The 17,412-nt window shown below is 32.9% G+C and overlaps 1 long non-coding RNA gene across 1 annotated transcript in view; it reads left to right on the forward strand.

Annotated features, from left to right (window-relative positions):
* The window catches only part of LOC136816720 (uncharacterized), a 28,497-nt gene extending 13,438 nt beyond the window's left edge, over positions 1–15,059 (forward strand). The window contains exon 3 of the long non-coding RNA XR_010847975.1: positions 14,947–15,059. This is a non-coding gene — a long non-coding RNA (uncharacterized lncRNA). The remainder of the gene's footprint in view (positions 1–14,946) is intronic.
* The last annotated feature ends 2,353 nt before the right edge of the window (positions 15,060–17,412 follow it).

Genomic DNA, 17,412 nt, shown 5'->3' on the forward strand with positions numbered 1-17,412 from the left:
TTCCCGTCTCTTTTTTCGTCAAATCCCGTAATACCGTACTAAAAAAGGGCCAATCCCGTCACACCGTAAAAGTACAAACCCCCCTATCATTACACCATTTAAGAACCAGTAAATTATGACTAAGCCTCGATTATTATTTTTGAGATTTTAAAGGCTTCAAGATTTCCAAATGTTTATAAGGTCATTCATAATGTTCTTATTAAGAAAGTACATGTACATCGTGTTTTCATAAGAACAATAAGACTCAAAAATTCGAAAGAATAAGAACAATTTAAGAACAATGCCGAGCCTGGAACGGCTGGATTTCAACAGTCTGGCCTCGTCAAAAAAAAATTACTTAAAAATAAGAGTGACAGGATTCACGTAATAAAATATACACTTTTTGTGTAAAAACATGAACTTGTCATTATCAATCAAACTTTCCACGTGTTTTTTTTCTGTCAATTTAGAGATTGGAATTTAGGGTCAAATTTTATTGGCCTTGATAGAAATTTGATCCACGAATGAATTTATAGCACTCATGGTTGAATTCTTCGATAGGTTTAATATCTCAAAACATTGCTTTTCATTTCGCGAAACTTTTTGTCTTTTTTGCTTCAAATACTACTTGCTAATTTACAGCGTAGTCAAATAAATGGGTGGTTTTAACCCTTTAAGTGCCAGGGTCCTTTTTTCTAAGTTTTTTTTTTTAAATTGCTAGTTCAAACTTTAAGGGCTTATATCTTCTGATCTAGAATGAATTAGAAGCTCGTATATAGCTCGTTGGATAGCTTAGAGTCTCCTCTTTCTTTTGGGCGCCTTCGCTGCGCGGACCTGACTGAACTGATGGAAAGGTGCCCAGTGGTAAAACTTCAAATCGACTCACTAGAAGACAGAATAAAGTAAATCAGGGCCAAATTTGGAGGTTCTTGGATCACTCGTTGACCAAAAATAGTCAAAAAACGGTCAGAATCTCAAAAAAGTGATTTTTTGTCAATTTTTTGCATTTTTTTGACTTTTTCGCTTAAAATCTCGCTGGAAAGACTCACTTTTGAAATTTTTTTTGCTTGACCATAAAGGACAATCTAATTCCTACGAGTTCGACCAAAAATAACGATTTCTAAATCAAACTGGGCATTACAGGAGGGCTTCGCCCTCCTATATAGCCCATGTCGTATATATACGACATCGGCACTTAAAGGGTTAAGAACCTAGGTAATGACTTCGAGCAAGGAATTTGAAATATTTCAAATTCCTTGCTTCGAGTCAACGACCTCTTTGAAAAAGAAAATTCAAATATGCTTATTATTTTATGCTATTCGTTAGGAAAATCAATGACTTTGCTTTTTCTTATTTTTCAGTTTCAAGATTTTATTTCAAATTTTATCATAATAACAAAAAATATAATAAGATAATACATAAATATTATGTATTATAAAACAAGTTGAATATTATACACAAACATTCCAATATGATATAATTAGAGGTAAGCCTACACTTATTATCAAACCTAGCATTACATTAAAAACCATATTATAATGATTTTAATTACAAGGTAAGATAATAACGTAATATCATAATATTAGAAAAATATAATTACTTTTTTCTTGGCATCTTATATTTTACACTATATTACAAATTAATTGCATTAGTTTTATAACTATAAAAGCATATTATATTTACATGAATAATTTCCCCCCTTTAGAAGGAAAACTGGTCCAGGGACCCTTTTTTGTTGTATTATATTTTTTCTTCTGAAATCCAAAATAGCACAAGCATGTCAAGTTTAACACTGTCATTAAAATATTTAATAAAACCTGTTATCTAGCATTTTTACTATAAGTTCCTTTTTGTCCCTTTTTTTTTACGATTCCCTAAAATTGTGTTGTTATGAAAATCCTATAATGGCTTCTCAAAATTTGGGTAATGTTTTTAGAAATTGATTTCGAAATTTTGGCATGAAAAGAAAAAACTCATTTCAAAGGTATTCGAATATATCCTACTCAACACTTTTCAAATACGTTTAATGCCAAACCGCTTAAAATCCCTTAAATAGAACACTCATTAAATTCTATTGTTTTTCATCCTTATAAAAATGTGTAATTTCTTTCCCCTCAAGAGGGTCATTAAACATTTTTTGAAGGGATGGGTTTAGTTAATGACCGCTACCTAATGATCTATTGTCTCATTTTTCCGCGCTATAATTCATCAGAAATATCTTAATTGTTATCCGGCAGCCATCATTTTTCGATTCCTAAACGAGTTTTTTAAGATCCTGTTCCTTGAATTTAAAAAATCTAATTAAAACACGCAATTTTTAAGTTTACTCGTTAAAATCATAGATAAATTTTATGATTTTTGAATTTGGTAGGTAGTATCCGACAGCAAAATCCGCTAGATTTTGAAAGCACAAAATTGTCAATCCAGCTAACAAGCCTTGTTTTTCTTCTCCATTATATTCAGAATACCCAGACATGAAGTTCTTTAAAAAATTCAAATTTTTTTTCCATCATCAACTTTTGTTTATCAATAAAGATGTCATAAATTCTGTTCACTTCCTTTTCCTCATTGTTTTTCTTAGGGTTTCTAGAAACTTGGAATCTAGTTTCTCTTCTCTAAAATCACCCACGAGGAAGAAGGAAGAAATGTCAGACGGTTTTTCCCTTCTCCCACCAAATCGTGTCAAAAGTTCGTTAAAAAGTTTCCAATATACTTTCAAAGTTACTTAATATTGTTTACGTCAGCAAAGTTAAGTTTCCATATGTAATAAACATCGTCGGATGCGACACATTTGAAGTTGTGATGTAACATACGTTACATTTTATGACCAATAAGAAATTGTCATATCAAAATAACTTTAGAAACTTTATATTACCATAACATGCCAAATGAACACGCTTAGTATCCATATTTGTTTTCGTCAATTAATTAAACTAGCCATGCTGTGTCAATTAGCTGATTGAACTGTACTACAAACAGTCAAAATCGCGTCCAACCCAACATTATTTACTGCAGAGCTTTCAGATTCTTTAATTCTGTATCTGTCGTTGATATTCAAATTCATTGTTCTATCTCTGCCGATCTTTACATTGTAAATTTAGCCATCTCACTGCATTTCAACGAAACTAGTTTGGCGCTCATGGAACGGAAACTCTTTTTTCTGTGACGGTGATATTTCAAACAAAGACTCAGTGCGGCTCATTATAATTGAACCACGTTCGTCAATTCTGGAAAATTTTGGATCAAAGCCGTCTTCTGGTGCCTTTCTCGGAATAAAACTTGAATGTCGTTGGTGTGTTTTCGCTTTATTTGGTTTATAGTTCAATCGTACGCTTTTGTAAAAACCAGCCTTGAAATTCACTACATATTTCTGTGTGATAACAGTCAGTAAACAGGCTAACCATGTGTTTCGATCATCTTCACTTTCAGAACAAAGTGTGAAAGTTTGTTTTCCTTTACAGATGCGGATCAAATATTTTGATTTTCCTTTTAAGTTTTCCTCAGGGTAAATACCTGTATCAGCTTCAATCTCAATTGCAGGTGTAGTGTCTTGAAAAATCAAATCACCTTTACTTTTAGTGAAAAACAAAACATCACCTTTGAGAGTGAAGTATCTTTTCTTCCATAAATGATTTGGGAACATCCATAATGCTTTGCTTTGTATAAACAAATACCCTTCGCAAAGACTTGAATTGATGCCTTCGAGTTCGTTAAAACTACCTTTAGCGTTTAATTCAACGGGTGATGGAGGTGAGAATTTCATCCTTTTGTGATGTGATATATCGCCACCGTCAATACTCTTGGATTTGACGTGAAAACAATGTCGTAGATTATTCGTCGTCGGAGTCGGAGTCGGAGTCGGAGTCGGAGTTGCTGTTCGTTGTTGGTCTGGTTGTATTAGTTGAGCTCGTATGTCGTTCATCTCCCAAGTTAGTATGGAATGGATATCTTTCCTTTTTGTGCTCTTCGTTGTGTTGGCACAGCGATTGATATGTGCAATTAAATTCCCCGTTTTGAATTTCGGTTATGATGTCTCCTTAACTTTGGATCTGATGTCGTGGGAATGTTTACTTTTTGGCTTTGTTTTTTTGTTGTTGTTGTTGTTCGATGTATTCTTTTACAAGTACAATAATAATGTGTTCTTAAGTTTCCTTTTTGTTTTATGATTTGAATTTTTCTTTTGTCTCTTATTTCTATGAGTAAACAAAGAACAGGTTAATAAAAATGATTTTGCTAAAAGAAAATTGATAATCAAGGCAACAGGTCAAGACAGGATAAAGCGTGTAATGTTCGTTAAAATCTGTCCGGTTATCCCGGGTAATCCAAATGTTTCGACCCTGTAGTTTTACCATAGTCATTATGAAAAACCCCGGTCTGGCAATGTATTGTTTTAGCGTTTTGTTCAATTTTCTTTTGTTACAAACAAAAGACAAAGTTGCGATTTGGATACTTTTTGATCACGTTACCAAAATATCATATTGGAATTGGTCTATTTTCTAATCACATGATCAAAAAAATTGCAAAATAAATCGATTTTGGTACATAAGCTCCATCTCTTAACAATAAAAAGAAACAAAAGCCTTCCATACCAGTGACTATGGTTTTGGGAAACTTTTTAAACAAAGTTATAAGTCTAGCTATTAAGTAAAACGTTATGCTTGAAAATGTCCAAAAAGCTAAATACCGTACTGGAATAGCGGTCCCTCAATTTCCTGAAATAATTAATGGAAATTTAGCGGATATGGCAACTAAAATTCGCCAAAACTTTAATATTTTGTCATCAAAATAATGCAAGTACCACAAAACTTCAAAAACAACATTACGTTGTTGTTATATCAAAACCCCCAATTCTATCCACCCCCATTCCTTCCCTCTCTCCTTAAAATATGTCAGAATGTTACCGTATCAATCACCACATGAAAAGCAACTGATTTGACAGTTTTAAAGATTCCTTTTCTAATAATGATAATAATGATGCTGATTGATGATGATTGTGTTTCTATTGATTTGTTTATTCAACCGACCATGACTGATACTTAAATTATTTTTTTTATAAGAGCATCCAAAAAATTTTGAAGCATTCAGATGTACTTAAATTTTTGAATTTTTAGCTTAAACCTGTTCTCAATTTTTTCCTATTTTTACCGCATTGTGAGTATTTTTGCCCATTTTCCTAAGAAATCACGTGTTTTAGAGTCTGTAAAGCCTTAAAATGCTCTTAACTTGTTCTTATAAAAAATTGTAGATGATAATACGTTGGTAACAATAGCAAATGTTGTTTATAATGAATGATATAATTGATGACAAATTGATTTCATTACTTAATCTTGAAACTGATCTCCCTCTTAGTTTCAAATCCACCCTTACACCGCTTTTACACAACTCCTGGGATACGCTTTTTTTTATATTAGAACATATATAGGCTTCGGTGGCCAAAACACCAAAAAGTTAAGAACACTTTAAGGCTTTTCGCACTTTGAAAGCACCCAAATTCTTAGGATTTTACAAAAATAATTACAAAATAGTTAAAATAAGAACCTTTCTAGGCTTAAAACTGAAAAAGTTGTACTTAATAGCTTTTCGATCCGACGTACATAATATGCCGTAGCCAAAACACCCCTGTCTCAGTGCCCCGGTGGCATGATTTCAGTACATGATTTTTTTCAGTACATGGTTTCAGTACATGATTTTTTCCTACGTTACTGCAGTAATCAAATTTTTATTGCACTCATTTGTGAATTGAGATATAAATTGAATAAAGACAGCGACAATAAAAAACAGTTCTTGAATTCCCAAGCCATTTAGGATGATTACAAATGAGTGCAATAAAAATTTGATTACTGCAGTGACGTAGGAAAAAATCATGTACTGAACCATGTACTGAAAAAAATCATGTACTGAAATCATGCCACCGGGGCACTGAGACAGGGGTGTGCCAAAAATCTGGAATCAATGCACTGGAATCTAGAATCTAGAATGTAGAATTCGCTAGAGTTATTCTATTATTTGCTAGCCTATTAAAAACAAAGTGAAACCTTTGTTCTTAAAAAAAATCTTACTGCATCATCACTTGACACTTATGACTTATGGTTGGCAAGCAGCTTTATTACGTATCTTTGTATTAGATCTCAATTGTTGCAATAATTAAATACCATCAATCAAATGACAAAACAGAATTCATACACAAAGCAATTAATTCGGTCTCATTTCTGCTTCTTTATGTTCTTTTATTTATAAATATATTCATTATGTAAATATTGATGCCGTTTTTGAATCATTTTTCTTTGCAACATTTCATTTTGCATAAAAACAAGTATTTTTGACGATTGATTTTTCTTGGCCCAGCTTTTAAGTGATTTGACGCAGTATTATGCATTATGACAATTTTTCCCATGTCGTTTTACAATTTGTGTGACTAAGAAGATTATTCAACATTTACATTATGATGAACTGTAAAAACAAATTCGTAAAGAAAAATTGCAACATTTTTTTTAAATACTCATTTTTTTGGCCTAAAATCACTCAAAAAGGCTGAAAAACACTAAAATCACATTTTCAAATTTCTTTATCACCTTGTTTAAAGATATTTCCATGAAAAAAATCAACCCAAGTTGGTTGGAAATTTCTGCTGGTCTAATGGGCTTTTCCAGAAAAAAATCGTGCATTTCCGTTCCAAGGGGGTAAGGTTTGAAATGCAGTGGAATTCCATAAGGGTAGACGAAAATCCGTCAAAAATAAGCGGAATTCCAAGGGGGTAATGATTAAAAATTTGTAAAAATTCGGAATTCCAGAGGGGTATGATCCTAAAATTGCCTGGAATTCCAAAGGGGGTAGGTCACAAAAGGTTGGACCTCCTCAACAGGGTTTTTTTCTGGAAAAGCCCAATGAAATTATGTGTTAATATTCCATTATTAGAACAGAGCTCTAGAATACAATAATGTTAAAATGTTGAATATTTTAGAATAATACCATAATACTTTCGAATAAACAGCCCAAGCGTTTTTTAAATTTCTTTGATTTTCAGGAGGGGGCGTTTATTCGAATTAATACAGTAGTTCTGAATGAAAGAATAAGTTGTAATGATTTAAAAATAAACCATGTGTTTATTATTCTTTGAATCAAAACGTTGATGACGTCAGCATGATAACTGTTAAGAAGAAGCTTCAAACGTCTTGTTTCAGCAAGACTTATTTTCGGATTAGACGAAGAACAATAGTTGAAATAATACCTTTAAAGTATTTTGATTTTCGTATGACATAAAGTACGTGATGCTAAATAGGAACCAGGGATTATTTTTGTCAACCCACGCGACTTTCTAACTCCATTGAATTTAAAATCCCCGGACAGTTAGCAATTTCAAGAAGTTTATGAACGCTATTCTAATTATAGATATCTTAAAAGCTTTGGTTCAATTACCCAATTAGAAGTTAAATTTAGAGGGGACGTGAGCCTATTAAAAATCTTACAGAATAAGTAGAAAATTGTAGATTTTTATAGAACGTTTATTTCACTGAAGATTGCCATCCTGGATGGCATGAAACTTTAAGGTATGAAATTAACTTAAATCGGTTTTTCTTTACTCAAACTAAGCAGAATATAAGTATTTAATAAAGTGTATTTATCCACCAGAACAATACAGATCAAATCAACAGCCTTTAAAAATCTCAAACCCTTCATAGTTACATTATATTTATTTGTCATTTTGTGCTTTACTTTTGATAATTGACATCAAACAAATTTCCGATAATTGCTGCTGCAACAATATTTTGGCATAAACAAACAATTATATGTTACATTATTGTCAAATTTAAATAGAATTTTGTAATAGCTTTAACATGTTATGAAAATTTAAGAATGTTATATGAATGTAGTATGAATGTTGTTACAGTATTGTATAATAGATTGGAGAGGAAAGACTATTGAATAATGGATTATAAAAAGAAAAGTTATCCGGAATTTTAAACCAGAGCTAATTCATTATTTCAGCTTTAAAGAAAAAATATATTTAGAATATTCTTTTCTTCTTTACGGCTATTTCAGGCAAAATACTGTCAGAAAATGCGGATCGTTCATATAATATGTTAAGGACATTTAAAAAACTACATCTTTTTCATGAGAACCTCGACACAATTTTAAAAAACATCCTTAGCGTTTTAGTTTATTTTTATTTTGTTGTTTAGAGTGGTTAGAAAGTATATATTTTTGGTACCCACTTCTAATATAGAACCCCACCCCTAAAACTTTTACAGCCAGCCCCCCCCCCCCCCCCCCCTAGTATCCTCCATCCCACACCCACAGCTGATATTTTCTGACCACTCCCTTAGCCCTTTGTGAGTATTTCTGGTTAAATTTTCTAAACCTTTCGCAAGCGTCCGTTAATCCTTAAAATATTCCTACAATGATTATATTGAAAAACAAAGGTAATTTTCAACCAGGGGCTAACAGTCCTATTGAGTAATTGAAAAAAGAATACATATCAATTTCAATTGTAATGACTATAGTAAAAAGGTTTAGAAAATTATATGGAGTAAAATGAAAAAGTTTAGAAATTACATTATTTCATTTAATCTTAAATGTACTGTTTTACAACATTCTTTTAATGGTCATCCCTGTTGTGATTTATTATTTTATTTAATTGCGAAAACAATACTTTTCTATTGTAAATTTCAATTAAAAACTAGTATATTTTAAATCTAAGAGTATGCTTAAAGATGAACTATAAACAAACCATACTAAGATAATTATTTTATTTTATTTTTATTAAACACCGTGATTATTTGTCTATTTATAGTGTTGACTTCTAAAACCAATTAGAGTCAGCATTTATTATACAGTATAACATAATTTTAAATTACCGAGACCCCTCGACACAGACCAGGTTTGATTCTCAATCGCTGGGAAATCGACCTAAAAATACCCTCGGTGAGAAAAACTCCCTGGCATGTCACACAATTCGAATGTGCACTAATGAACCCTAACCCATGGTAAATGGCTTTAAAAAGTAATCAATGTGTTATATAAAAATCGTACTTAAATGTCTATCAGACAACAGGCTTTGTAGCGGTTAGCGGCGAAACTGTACATTACTCTCATTCCAAAAAATATTTGATACAATTTTCCAGGCTATTCAATAATAACTTACCTCCATTTAGGTTGAATTTAGAAAAGTAACTGTACGAAAAATCATTTTACCACACCAAAACAAGAAGTAACAATAAAGTAATTAACGAACAAAAGATCGTAAAATATAACAATAAAAATAATTATAGTAATGAGCAAAGTTCCTCTTGAGATTATATATTTAGTATGTCTGGAGAACAATGGGAGGTAGAACAAAAGAGCGTCGGTATTTCTTAGTTTATTAACTTATAAGAATCTAGTTTTTTAGGAGAATTATTGACATCGAGTCCATCAACGATGTAAAAATAATAGATAACCAACTACCTCTAGAAGGCACTTCTCCCAAGAGAACAACCATTGTTTTCCTATTGAAATGAGCACTCTATTAAAAAGCTCTGTGTACAGTGCGTGTTATGCTTTTAGCTAGATTTTGACACATTTTTTTACATCCACTGAAATGATAGAAAATTGAATTGTTATTTACTGCAACTTTTGGAATTTTTTTCAAAAGATAAAGATACCAATCTTTAGACAAATTGACTACGGATCGGCTTGATACCACTTAATCTTCATCTGGATAAATAAACGCTCATAAAATGCTGTTATCTGAAAAATATATGTGTGATTTGAAATGCGATATCTCACGTATAAAAAGTGCATGATAGGTTGCATGATACAAAATAAACAGATGAATGTTTATAGAACAATAATATCTAATTAAAAAATTCCTTCTGTGAGGCTGCCTATAGGAAAATACACTTTTTCTAACCCAAATTTTAGAAAAATATACATCACGTGATCGATTCTGTCCAATAGAAGGTTGCAAATGAGGCAAGCTTTTATTTAATTGCACTTTTTACGATGCAAAATGTCATTAATATTTTTACAACCGTAACATGGATGTTTTTTGAGAATCAAGGCAAGTTGGTTATCTATTATTTTTACATCGTTGAGTCCATTGACTCTTAAAACCTGGATACAACTATGGCCATAATATTTGGCACAAAAGGAATTTTCCTGCAAAATAAAAAAAACTTAATCAACCACAAGTAGTTTTGCCTGAACTTCTTCCGAGAACCTCATCACGGGGGGGGGGGGGCACTGACTTATGGAAGGGACGGGGACGTGCCGCTGGAGTTTAAAAAGTGGAGCCTGTGAGATATAAAAGTTTGGTAAATTTGGGTCCTGTTAGAGTGAGAATTCGAAAGATTTTCGCATTTTCAGCCTGAAAAATGGCAAAAAAAATACTAAAAGTAGACGAAAAACTGACAAGTTTTCTAACTTCCACTCTTGAGATTGTCCTAAATAAACAAAAGTTGATCCTGTCAGATACACATCTTGAAAATTAGTAAATTTAGGGCCCTGTCAGATATCTCCTGAGCCTTAAAAAGTGACCCTGACCAGCGGCACGTCCTCGTATCCGATTTTGCATAAATGCCTCCCCGGACCCAAAGACCTTTGGATTTCCTTGTTATCGTTAGGTTTCAAGACAGATTGTTAAAAAAATTAAGAATGTATAACGATAGTAGTACTTCAACCACAACCCAAGTTTAGACTTTTCAAATACATGAATTCTTATAAATGAAAACGGGTTTTCAAGAAGAATTAATTGCTTTAGTAGTAAGTTCCGGCTATAACTCAAAAAAACAAATGTCTAGGTAGTTAATGCTTTTGTTCTTTTGTTTCTTTTATTATTTTTCTCTGAATGACAATGCTAATTACCTGATACCTATTATATTCATAACTATCCGTCCGTTTTATGTCCCTAGCGAATGTCGTGCGCTCGACAGCTTAGGGTCATGACGTCACAATGTTGATGTTTGCGTTACGTAAGGTTTTGTCATATTGCATGTATTTCTTTTGTATTTGTACTTATTCTTTGTAACTGTAAGTTTTTTTCAAAGTTTTTTTGATCAATTTACTATGCTGTTCTTATTTTTATGACAAATTTGTTGTTTTCACGTTTCAACCCTTCAGATTTGAATGACTTTTTGATCGTTGATTTGCTTGTAAATTCTACCATTTTAGGCTGATGGTTGACATTTAAATCTTAGATTGAGCCTCGTTGTATTCATAAAATTGTTCCGATTCAAAGGCAGTCAAATTAATCCTCCCAGCTTCACTTTGTCTTCCTACTTTATCTTATCTGATATTATGATGGCGGATTGGCGGCCGCCCCAGCTAAAGCTTTAAAGGGAGCGGGGAAAATTTCCCATCGAAGAGCAATGATAGTCTCTTTGCCGATGTATCACATCTATATTCGGGTTCAACTACTCTTGCACGTAAGGTTGAAAATATTCAGTTTGAACCGCCAATCCCCGAATTACTAGGGTTTCGGTCCAGGCCTTCCACTGCGAAATCATTGACGCAGTCTATGGAAATTCTGTAATGTAAACCTTCCAGAAGTTGAAAATTTTGCCGACCTTCAGAGCTTTATAGCGTGTCGGATTAAAATTTCTGCATATGGGTACCATATAGAAGTTTCATATTGTATCCGATCATATGGCGCTTAAACCGCACGCCTTGTCGGAAGTAGCAACATTTTAAATGAGGAGAAAAATTAGTCTAGAAATCTAAGCTAGTTTTATTCAGTCACTAGGATAAATCTGATGGTAAGTTAGTTGTGATCGAATAACAGTATTCAATGGCAAACTTCAAATCCGTAAATATAAAAAATCTTTAAAGCGCCGAAAACGCTGTATTGCCTAAGTCGTGTCTTAGACTTGTGAATACGGGCTTAGTTAGCTAGGCTAGAGACAAATAACAGCTACATTCACGACGGATAGGTTAGTTAGCTAGTTTCGGTACTTTGTGTGATCAAATCTGCGTTGACAGTGAGCTCAGAAGTGAGGTAGTGGTTGTAACGTGTGACTGTCTACGCTCTTTCTTTTATAAGAACCACCAGCACATTTTTGCTGAGGCATGGCTGCTCTTATTTTTTTTGACAATTTTAACCCGAATTGTTCTGTTCTTATCCTGTTTTTATCATGTTCTAATTTTTTGGGAAAAATTTGGGTTATATCTGGTATGATTTCCTACTATTACCGTTTTGATCCGCAATTTGCCTAAAATTTAACTAAAGTCTGTCCAGATATAATTGGCAGTGGAAACAAGAATGCCTGTAACTTTTGATAGTCAAATATAATTATGGAAATTCTTTTTGCTTGTTTTAGAAAATCAAAAGTGCTATATTTGAATGTATTTTTGATTGAAAAATTCGCAATTTTTAGCGGTTAAATTTGCGTTTGCAAAAATTGAGCTCTTGTTCTACTTATGCTATAACGTTCATTTTTACATCAGTGGTAGTTCGACCTTAGGCTAAGAAGTTTGTTCAATTTCAAGGCAAACAGAAAAGTCCTTCGGAAGATATGGGACCCGAAATACCCCTTGGTAGCACTTTTCTGTGAAATATCTAATCTCCAACTTATTACTAAAAACGGGGGTAGTGATATGATTGATAAAACAGTTTTTCGATCATAACACATTTTACGATCTTTTTAATGACCTCATAGCCAAACTGTGTTTAGTGTTTTGGGAATTAGCAAAGTTCTTTAATGACTTAAAAATAACAAAGGCAATATAAGTTCATGCTTATCTTTTCAATAAAAACAATTATACTGTGATTTCACTTCGTTTCGAAATAATCAATGATACCAATAATACCAATGCACCAACACTTAACATTTTCCAACTTTTAATTTCACTGTTCAAAAAAGATAACATAATCCCCGTTTTTAGTAATAAGTTGGAGATTCGATATTTCACAGAAAAGTGCTACCAAGGGGTATTTCGGGTCCCATATCTTCCGAATGACTTTTCTGTTTGCCTTGAAATTTAAAAAACTTCTTAACCTAAGGTTGAACTACCACTAATGTAAAAATGAACGTTATAGCATAAGTAGAAAAAAAGCTCAATTTTTGCAATCGCAAATTTAACCACTAAAATTCGCGAATTTTTCAATCAAAAATACATTCAAATATAGCGCTTTTGATTCTCTAAAACAAGCAAAACAAAATTCCATAATTATATTTGACTATCAAAAGTTACAGGCATTCTTGTTTCCACTGCCAATTATGTCTGGACAGACTTTAATCCAGGCTGAGGGTTGTCCTTAAGTCGTTCTTTTTTGACATTTTTTTAGCTTCATTGTTCTTATATAATTGTTCAAATAAAAAAGAGTTTAGGTGAGTTCAAAGGGGGGAAACAGATGTAGATCATAAATTTATTTAAATGATATAAGGAACTATCAAATTAGCAGATTCAATTTTCGCATATTTATGATTTTCACAGCGGAACTATGCATACAGGTGGGCGAGAGACGTATATGCTGTTCTCTCATATTTTTGTCAAAATTCAGGGTCATTAATCAAAGAAATGTCGTAACAATCTACTTCTTCAAATTTTTGTATATTTTTTACCTACAGTATATCAAAGCAGTTTTCAAAGCATTCGTCGTATTTTCTTAACTCTTTAAGTTTTAAGCCTAAAAATGTTCTTAAAATTCCCTTATATTTCACCCTTTTGCGAGTATGATATCCTAAAGCCTTAAAATGTTCTTAACTTGTTCGGTTTCCTTAAAAAGAGTCCGTGAAGGATTAAAATGTTAACTTATTCTTGATATTTTCGAGTCTTTATGTTCTGATAAAGTTCGTTCTGTAGATGACGGTTTTTTTAGAATGTACCTGTATGACTTTTCAGATATCTTTAAAAACATCTTTTTCGCAATATCTTCTTCAATTTTAAGAATTTATGGACCTTATTTTCAATAATGACGTATTTTTCCATGAGGGTTCCAATGATATAGGTTTCGGAGTAATTTGGGATGAAATTTTCCAGAAAATCAAAGGAGAAGGACATAACTTGGACCCCCCAGAAGTCTATATTTCAATATGGACCGCCTTATGGACCCCAATATGGATCCCCTCAAAATGGCAAATTTCATCACGGCACCATGCTTTCGAATTGTATCATGGTTACCACATGTTTACATTCACAGCTATCCTTATTATCCTCGCTATGCTCATTATCCTCACTATTCTCATTATCCTCACTATCCTCATTATCCTCACTATCCTCATTATCCTTGCTATCCTCAGTCATTATCCTCACTATCCTTATTCTCCTCACTCTACTCACTATCCTCGCTATCCTTACTATCCTTATTGTCCTCATTGTCTTCGCTATCCTTATTGTCCCCATTTTCCTCACTATCCTCACTATCCTCGCTATCATCATTATCCTCACTATCCTCACTATCCTCGCTATCATCATTATCCTCACTATCCCCATTGTCCTCATCATCCCCATTGTCTTCACTATCTTCATTGTCCTCACTATCCTTATTGTCTTCGCTATCCTTATTGTCCTCATTGTCTTCGTTGTCCCCTCTATCCTCATTATCCTTTTTGTCCCGATTATCCTCTTAATTCTCGTTGTCCTCACTATCCTCACTATCCTCGACTATCCTCATTGTCCTCCCTTTCTTCATTATCCTCACTATCCTGCGTGATAGTAAAATTCGTTGCATCCGCTTATATGTAGAGAAATCAGTAGCTTTTCAGGTTTAAAGTGGCTGTGTGTCTATAATGCTGTATACATTTAAGCGCTCTGCTGGCCATAGTCGAAAAAAATACGTTCAACTCATCCAATTAAAGCTGGAATGAAAACATCAGAATATTTTATATTTTATATTTTTACCCCCTATCTCTTTTGCTCAAAATAAATTGAAATACTCATGTAAAAGTTTTCACTAAGAAAAGTTGTCTTAAGCAGGAGATACCCAAAAAAGACAATTTGGTACATTCTAAATAAACACAGACAGATACATATTTGTTTTTTTTTCTTCAGTGCAACTCCGTTTGACTTGTCATGTCCCCAAGTCATCAGTAGGATACATGTCAAAGCAGAGGAACTAGCCAATCAATTAGCGCCATTTTGATTACAATAACACGTGACATCATATTCATCATCATCAGGTGAGAATTGTCATGTTTCTGTGAATTTATTTGTTTTTTTATGAAAATAAAAAACGAGTTTTTTCATAAGAACAAACTATATAAGAAAATAAGTCTTCGGTGGCCAAAATATTAAGGACAAGTTAAGAACATTTTAAGCCTTTATGGAATCTAAAACACCTGTTTTCTTGGGAAAATGGACAAAAATACTCAAAAATTGTTGAAAATAAGAACATGTTGAGAACATTTTTAGGCTTGTAACCCGAGAAGTTAAGAACATCTGAAGGCTTGAAAAATGTTGGATGTTCTTACAAAAAAAACATGTATCCGAGAAAGGAAATTCATGCTCGCAGGTGGCATCACTATTTTCTGCCCTGATACAATACACTATTAATCTTAAGCTGAAAAAAAATAACTTTTTGTGACCTCGTTTTGAAAAAGCGTACTTTTATAAGAACCAGTATATTTTTGATGAGGCTTATCTGTTCTTATCTGTTTCTTATCGTGTTCTTATCTATGAGGTAAAACTGGAGCATTTTAAGTTTATTACCCTCTATCTTTTTCTGATACAGAATTTGCTTAAAATTCAGCTATTATTCCAAACTCAGCATTGTTCTAAAATTGTTCCTATTTTGGCATTTTTGAGTGTCATTGTTCTTAAAAATTGTTCTAATATAAAAAAGAGTGTATCTTTACTTTATTTATTTGGATATTTCGATTTGGGAGAAGTTTATTGACTTCCAGGCTTTTTTGAGATTAAAGTCTAAAATGTAAAATTTCTACAATACAGATCTGAAGTAAGTTAGGACATTTAACTCTTTCCGTGCCGATGTCGGCATATTCCGACATAAGCGTTTTCGATTTCCTTGCCATTGTCGGGATTTGCCGACATGCGAAATTTCGACCTATTTGCCGAAAATTTATCATTTTTACAAGATTTTTGTATTAAGTGGTTTGAAATGAAAAAAAATGATAGTTACAATAATTACAAACAATAGTTACAAACTTTTCTATGTTGAAAAATAACTATTCTACAATGTTCAACTCAAAATTATAGTCCTTGGCTAATACTTCATATATTATTCAGAAAATGAAGTCAAAATCGCTACTTTTTGCCCATGTCGGCATATACAGATCGAACCTTCTTTTTTTCCGTGCCAAATAGGTCGAACCTTAAAAAATACGCACGGCAGTTAAAGGGTTAATATTTACTTGTGGTTTTCTAAATTTATACGCAGAATTCCTCTTTTGTTTTGCAATTTGAGTGATGCCGTTGGTTTGATTGTGATCTTCTTGGCGTTTGATCTTTAGTGATTTTCATAAATTTTGTTGATTCTTATTAATTGAATTCGGTAATTGTAGGATTAATTGATTGAATTTTGACCATTTGATAGTGAATGTGTGATGTTGCATTCCACAGTGACTTGATAAAGAAACTACTATGAAAATTGGATACTGCGACAACACTGTTTACGGTCTACCTTAAAGGGGGGCTTATCCGGCTAAAATCATTCGCTGGGGAAATATTTTCGTTGGTTCAAAAGCTTCGTCACATTTGTGAAAATCTAATGTTACATGAAGATGACCAGAAAAATGTTTTGTCATGGAAAACTGTTTCACTTGCCTCGGAATTTTTCCATTTTCCCAAGTTTCCCTTTGGCTTTGCTTTTGAAATTTCAAAATTCTACTTTCAACTTTGTTACTTATAATGCAGCAACAAAAAGCACAACAAAACTTTTTTTTAACGATCGTTAGGACCAATTTCCCCGCTCTTCCCAAAAATTACTGAATTATGCAAATTGCTTGTGCTAGTCGAAAGTGATCATTAACATCATTAATTTCTACCAACTTATCAAAATAATTTGATATTTTCGTCATCACTTGTTGTTTTGATCAAGTTGTAGTCTACCGAGAGTGCTGTAAAAGGGAAAATTGTAATTTGATTGTAGTTAGGACTTAATTTCTACGACAACACATTACACGTACAATTTTCTCCAAAATCATGAAACTCGTAATGAAGTCAGAATTTAAAAAACATTAAATCGGTTTTGACCAACACTTTGGGAGGTAAAATTGGAAAGTAACAACTTAGTTTCCTTTACTTTTGTTTGTGTATATACCATGTGAATATCGTATCCACTAAAAAGTCGGCTCCGACCCCCTCCCTCCCCCTTAATCGCAACAGGTATCGATTCGAGATGAAATTACTGCACTTAAAATTCAAACTCACGTATGAACCCCTATACTAAATTGGATTCAATATGAGAAATATGTGCCTCCTCAACATTTTGCTAATAGCCAATTGCTCGACAGTGAAAAAGAAATACAGTAGACTCCCGGGTATTCGAAGCTCCAAGGG

Source organism: Clytia hemisphaerica, unplaced genomic scaffold (genome assembly GCF_902728285.1).
Source record: "Clytia hemisphaerica strain Z4C2 unplaced genomic scaffold, Clytia hemisphaerica genome assembly, whole genome shotgun sequence".
NCBI classification, from domain to species: Eukaryota; Metazoa; Cnidaria; class Hydrozoa; order Leptothecata; family Clytiidae; genus Clytia; species Clytia hemisphaerica.